At 42.5% G+C, this 20,036-nt stretch overlaps 1 protein-coding gene across 7 annotated transcripts in view; it reads right to left on the reverse strand.

Moving 5' to 3' along the window:
- ARHGAP32 (Rho GTPase activating protein 32) overlaps positions 1 to 17,509 on the reverse strand; it is a 317,821-nt gene extending 300,312 nt beyond the window's left edge. For 3 of the 7 annotated variants that reach the window (XM_034934048.3, XM_034934045.3, XM_055095088.2), the window contains exon 1: positions 17,106 to 17,509. The gene's annotated coding sequence lies outside the window, so the exon portion shown is untranslated. Of the gene's footprint in view, positions 1 to 5,205; positions 5,331 to 17,105 lie in introns of all 7 variants that reach the window. The other 4 variants (XM_055095087.2, XM_063608303.1, XM_055095089.2 and 1 more) reach the window with 3 other exon arrangements.
- Between the last annotated feature and the right edge of the window lie 2,527 nt (positions 17,510 to 20,036).

Genomic DNA, 20,036 nt, shown 5'->3' on the forward strand with positions numbered 1-20,036 from the left:
TTTTATATACACAGGGAAATAATGTCTGCCTTTTAAAACACACAAATTAAGAGAAAATACGGAAACCTGACAAAATGTTCATGAACAATATTTACTTATGAAAGAATAAACCTGGCATGCCAGACTAATAAAATAGAATTAAAATAGATCTTGCAAACTTTTAATTTTTCCTCATGCTCCAAAAAAAAAGTTTGTATTATCTTCAAATCATTCTGTCTCTCATGTTTTTTTAATTCCTAACAATATAAATGGCATAAAGGAAGCCCCTAATTTTTATTCCCTACAAAACCACTTCTAATAGGTAGTAAATATCTACTGAATTAATGTTGATATATTCATTTAACCCACCTTACAAATAAACAGCTTTAAATATAGCAAAAGCTATTTTTTTTTTTTTTGAGATGGAGTCCTTGTCTGTCGCTCAGACTATAGTGCAGTGGCGCAATCTTGGCTCACCGCAGCCTCCACCTTCTGGGTTCAAGCGATTCTTATGTCTCAGCCTCCCTAGTCGCTGGGATTACAGGCATATGCCACCATACCCGGCTAATTTTTGTATTTTTTTTAGTAGACAGGGTTTCACCAGGGGGTTTCAGATGTCGGCCAAGCTGGTCTCAAACTCCTGACCTCCAGTGATCTGCCTGCCTTGGCCTCCCAAAGTGCTGGGATTACAGACACAAGCCACCAGGCCCAGCCCAAAACTACTATTTTAAAACCATTTCAAAGTTGTTTTATAAGGCCTGGCAGAACTACAAAAATCCTGGGAGAAGACTGCAACACACCAAAAAAAAACCTCACAACCCTAAAAACCTTCACTTTATTTTACTGTACCAAATATAAATTACTTCAAGGTTAACAAATTCTTTTTAAAAATATGTTAATATTGTCTATCAGTTACACCTCAATGTCAATCACCTCCTCTATAAAATTAGTATGAGTACTAGTATATATAGTCAAATGATTTTCTACAGGAGTGTGAAGACCATTTAACTGGGAAAGGAGAGTCTTCAACAAATGGTTCTGAGAAACCTGGATATTCACACACAAAAAATGAAATTAGAGTCTTACCTTATACCATATACAAAAATTAACTCAAAGTGGATCAACGATCTAAACATAAGAGCTATGGAAGTCTTAGAAGAAAACATAGGAGGGAAATGTCATAACACTGGATTTGGCAATAATTTTTTGGACATGACACCAAAAGCACAGGCAATAAGAGGAAAAATAAACTAGACAACATTAATATCAAAATGTTTGTATATCAAAGGACACTATCAACAGAATGAAAAGGCAATCCACAGAATGGGAGAAAATATTTGAAATTTTATACCTGTTAAAAGGATTGATATCTAAAATATGTAAAGAACTCCTACAACTCAACAACAAAAAAAACTATTTTAAAATGAGCAAAGGCCTTGAACACACATTTCTTCAATGATGACATACAAGTGGCCAACAAGCATATGAAAAAATGCTCACCATCACTATCATTAGGGAAAGGCAAACTAAACCATGATAAGATATCACCTTACCCATTAAAATGGCTACTGGCAAAAAAAAAGGAGGAGGAGGAGAAGGAAGAAGAGGAGGAGAAGGAGGAGGAAAACAGGGAGCGGGGGGGGAGAGGGAGGGGGAGGAGAAAGAAGGAAGAAGAGGAGGAGGAAGAAAAGAAAGAAAAAGAAAGAGGAAAGAGGAAAGGAGAAAGAAAACAAGTGTGGCCAAGTATGTGAAGAAACTGGAACCTTTGAGCACTCTTGATGAGAATATAAAATGGTACAGCTGTAATGGAAAAAGGGTATGGCTGTTTCTCAGAAAGTTTAAAAATATAATTACCATGTGATCCAGCAATTCCACTTCTGGATGTATACTCCAAAAAACTGAAAACAGGAACTCAAAGAGGTATTTGCATACTCATGTTCATAGCAGCACTATTCAAAATAGTCAAGAGGTGGAAGCAACTCAAGCGTCCACTGACAATTAATGGATAAGCAATATGTGGTACGGACACACAATGGAATAGTATTCACCCTTAAAAAAGAAGGAAATCCTTCCGCATGCTACAACATAGATGAACCTTGAGGACATTATGCTAAGTGAAATAAGCCAGTCACATAAAGACAAATATTGTACAGTATAATCCCATGTATATGGGGTATCTAAAGTAGCCAAAATCATGGAAACAGAAAGTAGAATGTGGTTACTGCGCCTGGGAGAAGGGGAAAATGGCAAGTTGTTTCACAGTCATAGAGTTTTAGTTTTGCAAGACGAAAACATTCTGGAGATCTATTGCACAATAATGTGAATATATTCACACTACTAAACTGTACACCTAAAAAATGGCTAAGACAGCGAATTTTATTTTATGTATATTTTACTGCAATAAAAATATCACTATAAGTAACTACCTCATGGGGGCACTTGTGATGATTAAATCAGATAATACATGTAAGGGGCTTAGAAGAGTTCGTTAGCATGTCCATAACAATTAAACAGTTAGCAATAACAGTAGCTGTTGGTAATATTAATAGGACAGATGTTTATCATTTGGTGAAACAGAATCCTGAGTTAAGAAGGATTCTAAAAAGGCTCTCCTTGAAGCTCAAGCAAGAGAGTTGAATAGAACCATAGGAGACAGAGAACTTTTGATGGTTCTTGATAGTTTAGAATGACACACTGAAACAAGTTTAAGGAGGTGGGCACGGTAATCTAGATCAAAGGGACATAAAATCAGGTCTGGGAAGGTACTGAAAAGAAATTGGGAAAACTGCTATAATGAGGTTCTGATCATGCCTTGGAACTCAAAAACAGGTGAAAACACAAAGAACCTGAATGAGAATACTGAGCAACCATTCCTTCAAATCTGTGCTCTAATCAATCAACACAACTCTTCATAAGAGTAGGTGGGTTAGCAAGCCAGTACATGAAAGCCAGCTTAACTGCCCATGTCTCACAACCTTTTCCTATTGAAAATTATCATAAAAATCTGCATGAAAACCTAAAAAGCCTAACCTTCACCATTCAGAAAGTCTCTAACATAAAATCCCTGATTCTCTAGAAACAACACAGAATACAAATGGATAAACATCTTGCTCTACCCTCACTGTCAACCTGTTTCCAAACTGGGAGGGAAGTGGACAAATTAAGAATATAAACTATGGAGGCACAAGTAGTTCACGTCTCTCATGCATTCTAGTACCTATCATCACGGTAAAGAGCTGAAACTGCAAACACAAACGCACTCAAAGTAAAACCTTGACTACTCAGAACTCTTACAGCAGGGTTTCTCAACCTTGGCGCTACTGACATTCTTGACCAGATGGTAATTCTCTGTTGGGAGAGAAGAGAGAGAGGTTGTCCTGTGCAGGAGTAATAGCAGAGAATTTGTTACTCTAAATGTTAAGAATATAAATGTGGAAAACATCCCCTTCCCAACCCGAGTTAAGTATTCAGAAATCACTTCACATTATTTACAAAGTAGTACCGAGGAAAACACAGGCACTTGAAGGGCAAAAAGACCTGGATTTAAAGTATGAATCGATCCCCTACATAGTTGAGTAAACCTGATCAAGTGACCACAATTTCTGAGGCCCAGTTCCCTTCTATGATAGTAATACTACTAGAGTTACTGGGAGGTTTCAATAAAATAACACTCCTTAAGATCAGTACAAAGTAGGCATTAGATAAAAAACAAGTGAATTTACATGTAAGCACCAGAACTTTAACTGTTTTACAACAGGAATATTTCTAAAATGTACTGCACACTTTCCTGCCTTATGTAATCTAACCTTATATAAATGAGTTTGAGGTGACCATTTCACACATTTCACACAAACACTGTAGTAACTAAATACAATACTAATCTAAAGAAGAGAGCTATAAAAAATGAGTAACACATAAAATCCAGTTTCAAGATGCTGCATCAATTGGTTGAATCTCATAAAAATAATTCTGTTTAGTAGGGATTAAACATAAAATTGAATATTTAGATTAAAAAATAACAATAAAAGGAAAACAATGTAACAAAATTTGGGAGAGAAAAGCTCTAAAAAATGTAATTTCCTACAAGCCCTAGATGAATAAGAGTGACAAGTTATCCCAAAAAAAGGTACACGGAACACAATTTGGGTTAGTAGAGAGAAATACCAAAATAGGTCATAAAAACGGAGTTCTAGTTTCAACTGGCCTACTTGAGTAAGAAAATGTCACTAGATAAGTGACTTAACCTGGATCTATTTCCCTACTAATAAGAAGGGCACAAAACCTACTGTGACACCTCTTACACTTTCAGGTGGACCAAGTGATGATGTTCATTAAAATATATATATATATGCTCCTAAACCTGCCCATAAAGCACCTGATACTGGTAGCATAATAGCACTGGTACAGGCACCCTGGGGTAAATAGGTCATCCTGCTGGAAAAGTGATCAGCCTAGAAGCTCTTGCCACTCTACCCCTGATAATCCTGGGAACTAAGGGAATCAGTATTTCTGGCCCATCTGTAACACATTCAGAGAACTGCTGGCACACTGGTTAGGAAGCTCTAACTAAAACATCACATCTAATTTGAGGCACCATAAGAGAGATTGTACCATTTTCCACAATAACCAACTCTAGCAATAGGACCAAAACCAGAGTTTTACTTGCATAGAACAGTACTGCTCAGACCTAAACAATGGCACCCATCCTAGGCCTCAAGCTTTAGAGGGCCTTGCACTGGCCTTCCTCTAACCATACCCCTGACCATGGGGCCAGCTGTGCTAAGGGCCTAAAGGATGTGCCCATCTGCAGCCTACGTGCCCCAGCCCTCATCTTGACTGGGACCCCAAAATTTCCCACCTCTTCCAGGGTCTGCTCAGGCCTCTTCCCTGAGTCAGTTCTCCTAAGGACAGATGACCCAACCAATAGTATTTACAACCCTAGGCCAAAGAATGGTCAAAGAGCTGCTCTTTGAAGGGTGTACAGGCTGGAGTTCCACAGACATGCACATACAAACTTCATAGTTCAAGGAGCCTGGGGAAGAGAAGAAGACCTCAGGTCAGAGGCTGACTCTCTGCACCTCAGCTTGTTCTAAAAACAAACTCAGTTGGGAGGCCAAGGAGGATAGATGACTTGAGATCAGGAGTTCGAGACCAGCCTGGCCAACATGGTGAAACCCCGTCTCTCTAATAAAAATGTAAAAATTAACAGGGCGTGATGGCACATACCTGTGGTCCCTCAGCTACTCAGGAGGTTGAGGCAGGAAAATCACTTGAACCTGGGAGGCGGAGGTTTCAGTAAGCCAAGATCATGCCACTGCACTCCGCTCCAGCCTGGGCAACAAAGCAAGACTCTGTCTCAAAAACAAAACAAAAAAACAAACTCAGAGGAATCTGAATTCTCTGTTTGACTCTGATCTAGGTTATTATGAAGTTTTATTTGATAAAGTCAGCAAATGGAACATTTTCTATTTATCAGTTAACTTGATTGATAACTTGTATAGACATATGTTTCAAGACCCCGTCTCAAAAACAAAACAAAAAAAACAAACTCAGAGGAATCTGAATTCTCTGTTTGACTCTGATCTAGGTTACTATGGAGTTTTATTTGATAAAATCAGCAATGGAACATTTTCTATTTATCAGTTAAGTTGATTCATAACTTGCATAGACATATGAACCTCGTCTTAGGCCGTTTAGTACTTACTGCCATAAAGGAACACCTGAAATTGGGTAATTTATAAAGAAGGTTTATTTGGTGCACAATTCTGCCGGCTGGAAGGTTAGGCATCTGGTGAAAGCTTCAGGCTGCTTCTACTCATGGCAGAAGGCAAAGGGGAGCCCGCATGTGCAGAGATCACATGGTGAGAGAGGAAGCAAGTGGAGGGAGGTACCAGGCTCTTTTCCACAACCAGCTCTCTGTGGGGAACTAACGGAGGGACAGCTCGCTCACTCACCCCCCACCCACGGAAGGCATTAATGTAGACAGGAAAGCTCCACTCTCATGACCCAAAAACCTCCTATTAGGCCCCAACTTCAGTGTTGAGGATCAAATTTCAACGTTAGGTGTGGAGGGGCCAAATATCCAAACCATAGCAGATCTGCAATTTGTATCCTTACCCCAAGTCCCAAAAATGTTAGGGATGGGCCTGAAAAATAATCTAAAAACATTGTCCTATGAGGAATAGTTGAAGAAAATGAATCCATTGAGCCTAGAAAGAGAAAAGACTGGTGGGAAGATAAAAGAACCAGCCATTTTTCACAGACAGCTAAAGAGCTATCATGTGAAAAATAAAGCAGATCTGTGTGGAGTCAGAAATGCATGGAGTAGTCTTCCAATTTCATAGAATGAGATACATTTCCTAACAATAAGAACTCTTTTTAAAAAGTTAATTGGTCATGTGAATAACTGAGTTTTCAGACAGTAAAAATAAAGAAGCAGAGGGTAAGTACCTCCCAAGGATAATGTAGAAGGAATTCTGATATTAGAGAAAGGCAGATGGCATATTCCCTGGGGGCCTATATAGCGGCAATATGAAGATATAGCTCTATAAGCAGAGACTAGTGGTATGAGACACAGGCAAAACCAAAGTTACACCCCGAAGTAACCTTTCTTTCTTTAAAAGTTCCTGTCATCTTGCTCTTTCGTTATTTGCCTCCTCACCAAAAAAAAAAAAAAAAGGTGAATTCCTCCATTCTTCAAAATTAGTTACTAAATAGAAGACCAAAGCAGCCTTGTCTCAATGGATTTTTCACCCTCCAGCAAATCACAACTTTCTCTACTGCTACCAGCTGGATCCTGTGACTTCTCATTATTGTTGAAAACCCTGCTCCATTTCTAAAAGTGACTCTAGCACCTCTCTATCATCAACAAATGTTTATTAAGTAGGAATGCTAGAGATACAGCAGGAGCCTAGACAAAGCCCTCACTCCTTGAGTAGCTCAGAGAGAGGGGGGTTATAAATTAAACACATGGCCGGGCACAGTGGCTCACGCCTATAATCCCAGAGCTTTGGAAGGCCAATGCAGTTGAATCACTTGAGTCCAGGAGTTCGAGACCAGCCTGGGCAACACGGTGAAACCCCATCTCTATTTAAAAATACAAAAATTAGCCAGGCGTGGTGGTGCACACCTGTAATTCCAGCTACTTGGGGGCTAAGGTGGGAGGACTGCTTGAGCCCAGTAAGTCGAGGCTTCAGTGAGCTGAGATCACACCACTGCACTCCAGCCTGGGTGACAAAATGAGGCCCTCTCTCGAAAAATAAATTAATTAATTAATTAAACAAATAAGCAAATAATTAATGAATATGAAGGAGACAAAATGGGATGATATAAAAGAAAGAGGTGGGGGTGCTACATATACAGGTAATCATCATGGTCTCTCTGGGAGAGGATGAAGGCAGCCATGTCAAGACTTAAAAGAAGTACATGGCCAGGCGCCATAACTCACGCCTATAATCCCAACACTTTGAGAGGCTGAGGCAGGTGGATCCTTTGAACCCAGGAGTTTGACACCAGCCTGGACAACATAGAGAGACTTCGTCTCTACAAAAATTACAAAAATTAGCCCGGCACAGTGGCACGCACCTATAGTCTTAGCTCCTTGGAAGGCTGACGTAGGAGGATCACCTGAGCCCAGGAGTTCGAGGTTACAACGAGCTATGATCACTCCATCCTGGGTGATAGAGTAAAACCCTGTCTCTAAAAAAAATTAAAAGTAAGTCATTTTAAGTAAAAGGAACAGCAAACACAAATCTCTAAGACAGAACGTGCTTTTATTCAAAGGGAAGAAACAATGTCATATACCACACACCCGTAAGTATCGCCAAAATTTAAAACACTGACAACACCAAATGTGGACAAGGATGTGGGACAACAGGAACTCTCATTCACTATTGGTGAGGTTGTAAAATGGCACAGCCACTTGGGAAGACAGTGTTGCAGTTTCTTGCAAAACTAAACTTATTCTTAACATATGATCCCACAATCGCATGCTTAGGTATTTATACAAGATGAAAACTTACTTATTAAAAAAAAAACCACACACAGATGCTTGTAGCAACTTTATCCACAGCTGCCAAAACTTAGAAGCAACTAGGATGTCCTTCAGCAGGTGAATGAATAAACTGTAGTATATCCAGACAATGGAATATTACTCAGCAATAAAAAAGAAATGAACAATCAAGCCACAAAAAGACAGGGAAGAAACCTAAATGTTTATCCTAAGTGAAAGAAGCTAGTCTGAAGAGGCTACATACTCTATGATTCTAACTATATGACATTCTGGAAAAGGCAAAAGTATGGAAACAGTAAAAAGGCTGGTGGTTGACAGGGGCTGGGGAGAGGGAGGGATGAATAGCCAAATCACAGATGATTTTCAGCAGAGTCAAACTACTCTATAAGATTCTATGATGTGGATACATGTCATTATTAATTTGTCCAAATCCATAGAAGGTACAACACCAAGAGTCAGTCTTTTTTTTTTTTTCCTCTCAGAACAAGTGGGAAAAATGAGTGAATCCTAATGTAACCCATGGACTTTGGGTGATAATGATGTTTCAATGTAGGCTCATCAACTGTAACAAATATGCGACTCTGATGTGGGATGCTGATAATGGGGGAAGCTGCATATGTGTAAAGACAAGGGGTATACAGGAAACCTCTGCACCTTTAGCTCGGTTTTGCTGTGAACGTAAAAATAGTCTACTTAAAAAAAAAAAAAGGAACATCACTGAGACTGTAGCTCAGTGAACAAAGAAGAAAAGAAGAGAGAGCAGAAGATGAGAGCAGAGAAGCAGCCAGGAGCCATATCACACATTACAAACATTTTGGACCACATAATTTTTTGCTGCTGGGAGTTGTCCTGTGCATTACTGGATGTTGGATGTTTAGCAGCCACTTTGGCCTCTACCCACTAGATGCCAGTGGCAACCTACCCCAATTTGTGACAACCAAGAATGTCTCCAGACATCACCTGAGGGGAAAATCTTCCCTGGTTAAGAACCACTGATATGGAGCCTCATAAGCGACCAAAATGAAGGGTTTATTTCCACGGTAAAATGTTAAGTTTTTGTTTTAGCATTAAGTGTATTGGAAAGCCAGTAAGCAGAATGATACGATCTGATTAACGTTTAACATTATTTTGGCTCCTGTGTATGGAAAGAATGAGGGGAAGGACAGGGACAGGAGTAGAAGCAGGGAAGTCTGCTGGCAGTTTGCCAGACGACAAAGCCTACTAGCCTAGCCTAGGTTTTTGCCAGTGAAAGAAGTGAGATGTAGTCAGGTTCGGTTTATATTATAAAGGTGGAGGTGACCAGACTTAACATGAGATGAGGAGGAAAAAAAGAAATCAAGGAGGAGGAAGAATCCGGGGTTCTGGCCTGCACAAGTGGTGGCTGATGATGCCACTTACTGAGATGGTAAAGACTTGGGGGAGGTAGAGGAAGAAGTCACCGACAGGAAGAGTAATTCATAGCCCTCCTTTGTTCATGCTGCCTTTGAGGTATCCATTAGACATCCAAGCAGAGGCATGGAGTTACAAGAGTCTAGAGCTCAAGGGGGAAAAAAGTCAGTACTAGAAATAAGAATTTGAGCCTCATCGGCATATAAATGGTATTTGAAACCAAAAATTGGATGAAATCATCTGAGGGACATTCCAAATTTTCAAGGAGTGGGAAAGTAGAGATAAACTGGCAAAAGCATACAGAAAATGAGAATGAACAACTAAGAGGTCAAAACTAGTAAAGTTGGCCACTGTGAAATGCTGGTGAGACAGGTCAAATAAGATACAAACATTGAACTGACCACTAGCTTTGGCAAGATCCAGGTCACTGCAGTCTTGATTAAAAACAATTTCATTGGAATGCAATTAAAAAAAGAAATCAAGGATAAGGATGACTCCAGGGGTTCTGGCCTGCACAAGTGGTGGCTGATGATGCCACTTACTGAAATGGTAAAGACTTGGGGGAGGTAGAGGAAGAAGTCACTGGCAGGAAGAGTAATTCATTTGATGAGCTCAAATGATCAGGCTAAAGAATCACTGGTGAAGAAGAAGGCACAGCAAAAATAAACAACTCTTGAAATTTCTGCTGCAAAAGGAAACAAAAAAAGGATAATAAATGTAAATGAAGGGGATCCCAAGGTAAAGGTGGTTTAAAAGGCGTGATTTATTCATTTAAGGCATCAGTAGCTCAAGAGATAAAACTTTATTCCTCTCTCACCTAACCACCCAAAGATAAATGAGAAGTACAAGGCTAGGAGGCAGTTCTGCTCCACAAGATCATCTAAAAATCCATCTTATTCATCCATCCCCCGCTAAGGTATTGCCCTCACCTTTGCAGGTTGAATAATATGCCCCATCAGTGCATTAACATCCTACACTCTCATCTGCAAAAGGGGATAAAGAGAAAATAGAAAACGATTAGCTTCCTTTCTAAGGCTACAACCCAGAAATCACACATACCACTTATGTTCACATCCATTTAGCCAGAATTTAGTCCACATCCAACTATAAAAGAGAAGCTAGGAAATGTAGTTTCTAGCTGGGCCAACATGTGCCCAGATAAACCCTGAGGATCCTATATACTAAAAGGAAGCCACAGAGAATGGCGTTGGGTAGACAACTAGCTATCACTGCTGCAAGTAACAAAAGGCATGGATGCTAACTGAAAGAGGATTCAGTAAAGAGAGAATGATATCTTAGGAAAGAAAACTGCTGGAATAGAAGACCTGTAGGCAAGAAGAAATGAGATCCAGGCACAAATGTACTGCCTCAGGAACAAGCTCACTTTGGTCTCTTGTCACTTCTCGCGCGCTTTATTTTTCAGAAGAAGGGTTATCCCTTGATTGCATTTCTAGTAAATTAAAGTAAACCTTTCCTTCCATCTACTAAATCAATTACGCAGAATGTGTGTAAAAATCTGGCTTTAATTGAGCAGTTCTTACTTGGGTTGTCTACCAACAGGTTGATTCAGAGCTGCTGCTTCTCCGTCAAAGACAGAATGACCAAATTTCAGAGTTGGAGGGAGTCTACAAAGCCCATTTTACATGTTCAAGGTCACAAGGCTACAAAGTATCCTCTCCAATAGTACATCACAAGTCCTCAAACTGCCGGATCATTCCACTATCTCCTTGCTTACTTATAATATTCCTTTTCATAAAATAGTTTGTCTTCCCATGAAATGAACACCTCCTGAGGGCAAAGACTCAATGACACCTTCTTACCGATCTATCTTCCACTGCCTGAAGCATGGCAGGAGATACACAGATGTACTCAGTGGATACTTGTCAGTTCACAGATACAAAGAGATGTGGTTTCCCTTATCCTACTGTGTCAGGATTGCTATTCCTACTTAATCTGGAGGGCCACTGAATATAAAACAAGCAGGAAGGTCTGTCAGATTCTCCTTAGGTAGGTCAATGGAAACTGGACCTTTGGAGACAGAAATTACTTGTCCAAAGTCACAAGCTGTTTACAACAGAGCCAAGACAAACATCCAGGTCCTCTTGACTCCACGTTCAAAACTCATTTTCCTGTTAAAAGTTGCTTCACTTTTTTGGTCTGTGTTTGATATCCTGGGTAATTACTGAACTTCACATGATATATTCTGCACAGCTACTGAAAATGCTACTCATCTTAAGAGTCCTTCAACCACCTATATTTCTCCAATGAAAGGAGGAACAGGAATTACTGTTTCCATGCTACACACAGGGAATAAAAGCAGTGGAGTCAAATGGCTTTCCTCACATCACAAGGTTGAAATCCAGATAAGGATTTTACTATTTTTAGGGCAAACTGATAGAATTTTCTAGAAGATTCTCTCCTAGAGTATGATGCTTATCTTTTCAAACAGAGACAAATTGAACATAACATTTCCATAATGAATGGTTCACACATGCTTTTCCTCTCAATGCTTTCCATCTCCACAGCCTCCAATATTATGTATATTATAATCCAGGATATAAAATAAAATAGTAAATAGATACATAGCCGGAAGCAAAAAAAAAAAAAAAACTGTGTTTCTGAAAGCCAGAATTTTACTTCTATTCTGAACATTCAGATTCATGTTTTTCTCATGAGAAATTAAACCAAACACCCATTTCTCACTTCCTCTTACTTGTCCTAAAACAATCTCCTTTAAATACAAGACTAGCCCTCCCTTGTCCAGTAAAACTGAAAATATCTATTTTATAAAATCCTTACACTTTACTACCTTGGGGAATATTCCTGCTCAAGCTTCATCTCTCCAGATAGGAAACGTCTGGTTTGGTTTGTTTTTTAACCTCAAGAGAAAACTCTGTCACATCTCATCTTCTTTAGGTCTACTTTTTTTGAGGTGCTATAATCAGAACCCTGTAGCTTTCCAGGTGCTGTTCCCTGGTTTTGTGGAAGAGCCCTTCTGCCTCCATCTCACTGTTCCACCAAGGACAGTGTGGGAACATTAGTGCCCTCCCCTGTCTCCTCTGGATCATCTCACTTCACTGAAGCATCAGCTAAGGCCAAGAAACTGTACAGTTTGTAGAACTGCAAGAGCCACAATGACCCCAATTCTATTTTGTTTAACTCAGAACAATGGCCTTTTTTATTTGCTCACTCTTAGTTTGAGATTAATGTTAATAAACCAGCATTTGAAGTTGAGAGGCACACCAAATTTCTCAACTGTAAGATAATTTAAATCAAATACTTCAAAAAGCAGCGTAATATAAAAGTCTCTGGATAGTAAACTAGATCTACTTAGAAAAAAAAAATTAGCTTTTATTATTTCAACTCTGAGAAGCATGCCATAAAGATGTTTATGCAAATCATAAGGAAGACTTTAGAGTATATATACATATGGGGAAAATTATCCAACCCTGGCCTAATCAAAACCGACTTTTCTCATTCATCTTTCTAAAAAAAAAAAAAAGCCAGTACCAGTACCAAAATAGAAGTGGTATTTAAATCCAATTTATAAACTTAAGAACATTATCGGGAAATTATCAAGAATCAGGATCTATAAAAAACAGAAGTATCTTTCCACCCATTCTTAATGATCTGAAGTCAACAAGTGATTAATAAAAATACACTACAGCATACAGGAAATTTCTCAAGTTATTCCACTTATCAGCTGTTAACTAAACTAAGTTTCAGCAAAGGAGAAAATTCTATAGCAAACAGCATAACACTCAGGAAAATAACTCTACAATCTGGAGGTGATGGTAATATACAATATTTTAGACATACTTTCAGGTTAGAGTTTCTAATCATCATCATCTATCACTTACTGAGTGCTTACTGTATGTCAGAGATTGTGTTAAGCCTTAATACGTACCATTTCATTTAATCCTCACTACAACCTTCCAAGGTAGATACTACTGATATTCCCTGGTCACAAAGGAAATCTCTGAGGTCCCATGACATTAATTAGTTTGTCCAGGATCAATGTTTATAAATATCATAGCTGGTATGTGAACTCAAGTCTATCTGGCTCCAAAACAAAAATTAGTCCCTTTCCAGGATTCTTAACCTTATAATGGCTATGATAGGAAATAGCACATATGCTAATCAAAGTAAAAAAAAAAAGTTAAGTCCTAAATCGGGGGTTGGAAAACTTTTCTTTTAAAGAACCAATAATAAATACTTGAGGCTCTGCAGGCCGAGCTACGAAAGTACTCCACTCTGCTGCACTGCCAAAGTAGCCACAGACCCAAGAATGAACGACTGTGTTCCTATAAAACTTTACTGAAGGACACTGACATTTGCGTTTTATATCATTCTCATGACATGAAATTTTATCCTTCTTTGGATTGTTTTCTACCATTTAAAAATATAAAAATCATGCTTAGCCATGGGCCAGATACGGCCTGCAGGCTAGAGTTTGCCCATCCCTTCCCTAAATAATGCAGACAAATATAAAATATTTTTTACTAAACAGTTCTTACAAATCATTAACTTGTAACCTCCTTTGGTATTGTGAACTGATACTTTAAAGAAGTTCAAAGTCTTGTCCAGCCTTGGCACAGGCCAGTAGTCCCAGCTGCTCAGGAGGGCAACGCAGGAAGATCGCTTCAGCCCAGAATTTGGAGGCCAGCCTGTGCAACATAGCATGACCCTGACTCTATTAAATTTTAAAAAGCAGCAGCAGCAGTAGCTCACAGTCTCAATAAATTTGATCTGTCTCCAAATAATTGAAAATTCCAGAGAGTTCAAAATTGCAAGTACTACCGGTGGATTTTCTAAATAAGACAGAGCACAGAATTTTGGAACTAGAAGAAATCTAACACGTTCTCATTCCTTATCTGTTTTTGTTGTTGTTGTTGTTGTTGTTTTGAGACAGGGTCTCACTCTGTTGACCAGGCTCGAAGGCAGTGGCACAATGATAGCTCACTGTAACCCCTAATTCCTGGGCTCAAGTGATCCTTCCATCTCAACCTCCCGAGTAGCCAGGACTACAGGTGTGTGCCACTACACTCAGTTAATGGTTTTTATTTGATTTTCTGTAAAGACTGGGCCTCTCTATGCTGCCCAGACTCAAACTCCTGGCCTCAAGGGATCCTCCCACCTCTGCCTGCCAAAGCATTTGATTAGAGGTGTAAGCCACCCTGCCCAGCCTTTATATGCATGTTTTTTAAATTTCTGTTACAACATTTAAAAGAGTTTGCTAGGCCAATTTGCCAGGTAACATAGGTTAGTAACTAAGTTTATACGTAATGACAATACTTTACATATTTAAAAACAGTTCTGCAGAGCATTTTCATATCCTTTCTATCATCTGATCCTTCACAACTCTGTAAGAAAGACAATGCAAGCCTTCTGATCTCTATTTCATAAAATGCAAACAAGCTCAGAAATGTAAATAACTTGTCCAAGGAAGGTACGTTGTCACACAGCTACTATGGGGCAGAACTGCAACCACAACCTAACTTCAAGTCCTTGCTGCCTCCTGACTACTTCCATGGACATTGGACTTCACAATCATGGGTTAAATCCGAAAAATTCTCAAGAATATTAGTCTTACTCTTTAAAAGTTCAACTATGTTAAGTTCCTTTTTGTTTCATTCTTCTGCTACCACAGCCTTATGAAGAAAACAGATGCCTAGTCCTTAACATTTATTACATGCGTCTACGATCAACATACAGTGTGCAGATAATATACTCAGGTCAGCTTGGGAAGGAAAACACTTGAATAAGTCGAGAGAGAACAAGCAACAATAAAAACATCGTTTATATAGCACCGAAAGAGAGAGAAAGTAGAGATGAATGTATTGCCATTAGTGTCGCAGGCCAACTTCAGAAAAGCTTTTGGTGACTGGAAAATGATACGGAGGTTGGGAAATGAACACAGAAGGAACATAACTACTGGAATTCAAACCAACATCAAAGGCTCTAAGGACAGTTGAGCCTGTCTTGCTGGTTCTTAGTCTCTCCCTAGAAAACAAAATAGTTACATAACTGGAGAAGGTTCTTCCAACTAACATTTCCTCTCTGTCCCACTTATGTTTTTCTCCCCCACTACTTCACCCTGTCACCCACCTCAGTGTGAACGATCATACAGTAAACTGGGCTTCCACCCTAGCTGTGTCCAGACAAGTCTCTGTCCAAAGTGCTGCTTTATACACGGACTCCTATAGGGACCACGGTACGAAGATAACTGGCTTAAACACAATTCCAACCTGACATTTCCATAGAGACACCTGCTCTATGAAGCATCACCATATATCCAATTCCAAGAATGACTCAGACTCCAGACATTCCTGAAAATGGAAATCACAACATCCTAATGCCTCATCTTCACAAACAGCCCCATTAAAAAGAAAACACAGCAACGAGTACTTGAAAAACTTTGAGGTCATGTTGTAGTAGTAATTAAAGCTTCTCTTTCCTTCACACTCAAGTCCAAGGAACAAATATCGATTCTCAGTTAGACTTCAATGTATCCAATAAGGAAGGATATATTGAGTCAAAACCATAAATACTCAAAAATATTACAACCAATCCAGTCACTGATTCAAACTAGCAAACTGTGGAGACTCTTAAGAGCCACAGCACTCCAGCACCATTTGCTTTTTCTTCTTCCAATAGAAATACAAACATAGACAATGTTTACAAAAGCAACCAATGTATCAGAAAAGTTATTCCCATTCAGACTGACTTAAAAGGTCTAAATCTGTGCCAAATAAAACTCTGAAAGAATAGAAAATAAAAGAGATGCTGACAACAATGCTATGGCCCAGCTGCCAGCTAGCCATGTAGCATCACGCAGTGCCCCAAGCATTTTAAAGACAGATTGTAACTCTGCATTCAGATCAAAATTATAATTATCCAAATTCTATTTCCTAAAAGATGACTATTAAACTGCATCCCAAGCATTCTGCTTGGGTCTCCTCCTTCCTTCCATCTTCAAGTTTCACAAACAGAAGGTGAAGCTACAAAAGGTCCAAGGTAGACTAAAGCTAAGAAACCAAGTCTGATTTTCTCTCCCTACCCGTTTCTTGTGTACTGCTTAAGAAAATCTTTAACATAAATATTTGATAAAGTCAACAAAACGGGAAACCAAGGTACAGGGGTGGCGAGGAAGTGAGGGGGAAAAAAGGCACTAATTCACCACCGTCGTCCAACATGCAGCGGCAACTTCAGTCAATCGGAAAGACGAGGAGGGAACTCCACGGGAGCCTGAGGGAGCAGAGACCTCTGGCCCCGCGGGGCCCACGCACACCTGGGGGCGGGACCCGCGATGTCGCCCGCGGGCAGCGGAGGGAAACGCTCCCGCGGCTCCTCCGGGAGCGCCGGTGTCCCTGGAGCCCCCACTCGGCCGCTCCCGGGAGTCGCGGCTGCCGCCCGCCTTGGGCCCGGGGCGGAGAGCGCTGCGGCAGGCCAGAACGCCGTCCGAACGCCCGGCTCGCGGAGGCCGCGGGGAGCGCGGGGAGCGGGCGCGGGAGGCGGTGGGCCCGCAGCGCCGTCCGCCCCGGGAGGCCGGGGAGATGGGGCCGGCGGCGGGGGGACAACCGAGACCCTCCTCCGGGAGCATGCGATCCGGAACCCTCACTCTAAACAGAATATTTTAAGAAGGAAAGAGAGGCCCCCCGCAGCCTTCCCCGCGGGGCCTGCCCACGTCACCGGCGCCCCCGGCCCTCCCGCGCGCCCGCCTTACCGAGCCCCGCGGCCCCGCCGCGCCGCCGTGGCGTCCCTGCGCCCCGCTGGCCGCTCCGTGTCTGCCCTCCGCGGGCCGGGCCCGACGCCCTCCGCCCGCCGCCGCCGAGCGCCGCCCGCGCTGCCGAGCCTAGCTCCTGGCCGCCGAGGGCAGCCGCGGGGGCTCGGCCGGGCGTCCCCCGCGCCAGCGCCTCATCCCGCCTCGCGCCCCGTCAGGCTCGGGGGCGGGGGCGCCGGGCCGCGGCCTCCAAGTCCCCACCTCCGGCACGCACCGCGCTCGCCCTCCCGCGGCGGAGTCGGCCCCCGGGGACGCGGGTCCTCGGGCTCCAGAGCCCCTCACCCTGACGCCTTCGGGCCGCCCCCGCAGCGCCCCCGCCCAGCTGGCCGGCGCGTGCCCCCGCCGGAGCCCGCCGCCCGCCCGGCCTCCGCCTCCTCCGCTCCGCCTCCTCCTGCACCCGCGACGCCCGCAGCGGGGAGAAGAGGCGCGCCGCCGCGGCCGCGGGCACGAGCACGCGCGAGGAGGGCGGGCGGCGGGCGGAGCGCGCGCGCGCGGCCGAGGGGGCGGGGGCGCGCCGAAGCCTCGCCTGCTGTTGTCCCGGGAGCGCACGTGCGCTGCGGTGGGGCGGCGAGGGGCGTTCGGCGGGTGCCCCTGGCGGGCTGGGGGACAGGGAACGCGAAGTGGGTAGAGACGCTGCCTGAGAGGTCCCGACGTAGGCTGTTGCCTCGGCCCCTGCATTGTGCTGCGGTGCAAAAATAAAACACCGGCCGCCGCCGCCGCAGCAGCAGTAGCACCGGGAAGAGGCATCCTCCGAGACTACGGCAGTGGCTCCTCTCTACTCCCAGCTGACCCCAGAACACTGTCACCGCGCCGCGGAGGAGAGGGGGCGTTGCCTCGAGTCAGGAAGATCCTCGCCTCTCCATCCCTTGCACATTTGGGTCTAGAATGGACGCGCCCCGGTTATTATTTGGAATCCGGGGGCCTAAAAGTTCCTTCAGTTGGCTTCTTCATTCAGAGTTATGGACCAGAAAATTGAAAGTGGCATGGCAGGGGAGAGAAAGGACAAGAAAGGGTGAAAGAGTGGCCAACCTGAAGGTGCGTGGCTAGACTGAAAAGAGGTTTTGGAGACAAGGGAAGGAGCTCCCTGGGAACCCCCTGCCTGTGGATGGCACTGCCCTTGGTGCTTCCCCTGTACCTTTTGTTCAGCCCCCAAAGGCGGTGCAGCACTTCCACCTGCAACGACCATCTGTGTCACAGAATACAGGAAAGATATCTTGACATTCTACCGCGTTCTATTTTCATTTTTTTCTTCCAAGCGTGTACCTTTCACTTCTGACTCAGTTTGGTATCTAAATAAATGTTGGGGGCGATTAACCTACAGAATTCACTCTTATTCTCAAGTCTACCGATGCCAAATACTGCATCATCTAATGTCACTGCAGTAATTTGGGTCCACTCAGCATTTAGTCATTTCAGTGGGAGTCATTGAATATAAAACGTGGCCTTGACCGCGATTAGCAGAATGTCAAGGGCATACGTGAAGCAGGATTTCACCACATCCTGGAGAGAAATTAGGGAGTGAACATGCACAATAATCCCACTCTTCCAGCTTCAGTGTAATCAAAGTTGCTTTAAAGAACAAGTACTAGGGAAGGGATGGAATGAGAAGATTTGCCTAGAAGCACAAACTAGGATGGGAAAATTTGAAAGAAGCCAACTTGAAATAAATGCATGGCAGCCCTCTGCTGGAAATAGTCAGGTGCACCTGAGATTCATAAGGGTCTTCATGGATACCTCGTAAGTGCTACAGAAACAGCAAGGTAAAGAACAAAAACTAGAGACCTTCGACCTCAGCATAATAAGGCCATAGTTTAAAACTCTTCTTTCACCAAACTGCAGCAATTCCCTGGGGTTCATCTTTGGGCCACAGAGAGCCATCTCTGCCAGAGAGGGACAGGTATGGATTAGGTAGCTTTTGTTGTTCTAGGGGTTTGTTGAGCATTAAACACAAACATCCTGTGATAGCAAGAGGAAGTCGTGTGGGACAGAAAACCAAGTCACTATGAGAAGCAAGTTTTGCCCAAGGCCCCAGTCTCTTGGCTACTCAATGACAATATGCATTCTTTTCAGAAATCCTTCACATCCCACAGTTTCACCACCGCACCCTGAAAGTCAGCCACAGCAGCTGAATGGATGTTAAATGGTTTATGGTTAAGTGGTGGAGGTACATAATATATAAAAGAGCTAGGATTATGCATACATTGGATGACACAGATATTTTACTTTAGAGCCTGTAAACATGTTGGTAACTTTCTCTCCTTATATGTAGTATATCTAGTTTATAGAAGAGAACAAAGGGATGCCATGTGTGTTTTCCAAAGATAGAGGTGTTTGAGCAAGTTGAAGGGTGATGCTCCTTAACCTCATTCTGAGCCAGCACTCCCTCTCCTTGGGCCACACTGTCCAAATGTCCTGTGTCCTAGTTATTATTGCCAAACCTGCATATGAACTGGAAGTTGTGATTGCTGGGTAACTCTGCAGCCATCTGCCCTTGGCATTTCAGATGTTTGTAATCAACTACCTCTGTCCTAATAACACCCTTAATGATTAAATACATAAATCACAAAAAATTGCAACATTCCTTATACAAGAAAAAGTCTGTCCAATGTTAAATAACTGAATGTGTAGCTTATGTATGGTTTGATTCAATATGTACAAGGTGAGGGGTAGGAGGGGAGGGAAAAAACAAATTCCCCCTCTTGCCGAAGCTATTGGAGACCTCAGGCTGGCCTCCTTTCTCAGTCTTGGCACTGCTCTCTGCCAGGAGGTAGCATCTGGGTTCACTCCTGGCATCTCAGATCTGTTGCATTGCAGTCCCCTCTAGACGCTGAAGCAGCATCACGGTGCAGACAAGTAGGGCCAGTGACGAGGGCA

Source organism: Pan paniscus, chromosome 9, assembly GCF_029289425.2.
Source record: "Pan paniscus chromosome 9, NHGRI_mPanPan1-v2.0_pri, whole genome shotgun sequence".
NCBI classification, from domain to species: domain Eukaryota; kingdom Metazoa; phylum Chordata; class Mammalia; order Primates; family Hominidae; genus Pan; species Pan paniscus.